The following is a 2,354-nucleotide window of genomic DNA, read 5'->3' as shown; positions in this document are numbered from 1 at the left end:
ACCAGCCCATTTCTTCAAGTCATATGAATTACATGGGTGCAATTACCAGTATTTTTTTATTTGTTAAGTTATTTTCCTTATTATGCCTCTAAGACAAAAGCTGTCTCATGAAGGAGTTTTCACAAGAAATGTGTCAAAAATCACCTGACCAATTTGAAGACTAAGCGAAATGAGATTGAAGATGCAATGAATCAACTTAACCCAGCCAAACCAATCAAGATTAACTTCTGAAAGTTTATGCACCAAACTTCCTAGCGACATAAAGCACTGCATTAACAAATCAATAGCTACTTAGTATAAGAATATCAGATCCTGATATATAAATCATCACAAAAAGGGATGTTTTAAAAAGAAATGTATGACTAGTAAACTATTGATAACCTAGCCCTCGCATAAGAATATAAAAGTCGGGAATCTCACAAGGTATAATAAACTCAATAAGACACAGAAATACAAAACACCAGGACCATGTTGCTCTGGCGTTAAAGCTCTTGAAGCTACTGCAGCAACCTCTGCTGATAAGAAAGTTGCATGCTAATACTAAATTTAAACTAATTATTTCAAGGTCACAAGCACTATTTAAGTTCAGCATGTTAATACTCACCAAATGAATAAAAAGATGATGTCTATCTTCAAGTGGTTCTTATTTTAGTAACTTCCATCTTCTAAATAGTTCCAAATCAATTTATCTTCATCACTAACACATAAAATAACCTCATTGTTAATAACTTCATTGTTCTCTAAAGCAAATAACTTAACAAAGCATAAAAACAAGTTTCAAGCTAATAAAAGAATTTGTTGATATGTATGCAAAAGAGATATGTCACATACAACAATGATTGAATAAATGCATAGACAAAAAAAATAAGCATTCAAGCAATTCATCAAACACATGCTATGCAAATCAGTAAAACACCAACCGAGAGCATATTACAAATCAAAACCGCGAAGAGAATGCAAATTTGTATACATGCATGTAAGAAAAAACCAAAGAAATTAGATGAAGACCTTACCCCCAATTTCTGCTAACAAGGAAGAAAATCTAAACCTAAAATTATAGAAATAGAAGTAGTAACAATTTGCAAAACAAAATATGAGTAATTAAAAGAAGATAATGTTAATTTGTATATAAACCTAATTCAAAGAAGATGGAGAAGGAGAAGCTTCACAGAGGACAACACGGTGGAGCAGGAAAAATCACACAGTAGATCCATCAATTGAAGTGAAACGTTGATGGAGAAGATCGCAGCTGGAAGAAAAGCGTTGATGGAGGAGCTTGCCGCCATAGGAGAACCTCGTGGATGAGATCGCAGATCTCATGTTGCGATGAAGTTTCTTCTTGGTTTTTCACATTGCGATGGAGGTTCGATTAAATAGCACGCTTATTAATGAAATAGAAGTGTTTTTATATTATTGAAGCAGAGCAGGTAATGGCGTTTAAAACCGCTAAAGGCACCAGAAACCGCTGCTTTCTACAAGTAAATTATAGCAGCTGCATAAACCGCCTCAACTTATGAATATAACGGCGGTTTTATAGAACCACCATTATGTTGCTGCCATTTTGTGCCTTTTTTTTAGTGATTCATAATATTATCCGAATTCTAATTCTGAATGACATTGACATCCCTAAGATTCAAAGGATAGTGAGATGCCAAAACTATTCAGGATTTCAGTGTTGTTAACCCGACTTTGAGACAGACAGGAGCTTAATTGAACACTGAATTCTCATGCAAATTAACATCCAAAGTTTATATTAGTTTTGGTTGCTTGAGGATAAGTAACAATTCAAGTTTGGTGTTGTGATGCGTGAGCATCTTTCTTATCTTTTCCTAGTGAATTTGCATTTGAATTTGTTAAGTTTAATCATGATTTAAGTATTTTAAGCCACTATGAATGCTACTTTGAGTCGTGTTTAATTTGGTTTATTTTAGGTTGCATTCGGACAGATTTGATAGAGTTCGTATAGAAGAAAAGGAAGAAAGTGGATGATGCTGTCAACCATGACTTCCTTGCACTCCAACAGGCATAACTTGAGCTACAGAGGTCCAATTGATGCGGTTTTCAAATCATTGACAAGCTAACAGAGCTTTCTAATGATATATAATAGTCTATACTTGTCTTCTGGAATCATCGCCTTGGTGGTGCCAAACTTGGAATTCTCCAAGTTTGGCGCCATGATCATTACAAACTCCCAATTCATGCTGTCTTGGTGGTGCCAAACATGGGATTTTCCAAGTTTGGTGCTAGGATGAAGAATTATTGATTATTGAACACGGGTAGAGTGGCGCCAAACTTGGCCCAACCCAAGTTTGGCGCCAGCTTTGGGAAAGTCAGTGGTCCCCATGTCTCTGCAG

At 35.4% G+C, this 2,354-nt stretch overlaps 1 long non-coding RNA gene across 5 annotated transcripts in view; it reads right to left on the bottom strand.

Annotated features, from left to right (window-relative positions):
• LOC107612325 overlaps positions 1–1,516 on the bottom strand; it is a 10,323-nt gene extending 8,807 nt beyond the window's left edge. For 4 of the 5 annotated variants that reach the window (XR_002352347.1, XR_001613699.2, XR_002352348.1 and 1 more), the window contains exons 1-3: positions 1,135–1,515; positions 605–697; positions 145–267 (exon numbers count right to left, since the gene is read on the bottom strand). This is a non-coding gene — a long non-coding RNA (uncharacterized LOC107612325). Of the gene's footprint in view, positions 1–144; positions 268–604; positions 698–1,134 lie in introns of all 5 variants that reach the window. The other variant, XR_002352351.1, reaches the window with a different exon arrangement.

This window comes from Arachis ipaensis, chromosome B08, assembly GCF_000816755.2.
Source record: "Arachis ipaensis cultivar K30076 chromosome B08, Araip1.1, whole genome shotgun sequence".
Classification (NCBI taxonomy): domain Eukaryota; kingdom Viridiplantae; phylum Streptophyta; class Magnoliopsida; order Fabales; family Fabaceae; genus Arachis; species Arachis ipaensis.
This window is presented reverse-complemented; position numbering and strand designations above follow the sequence as displayed.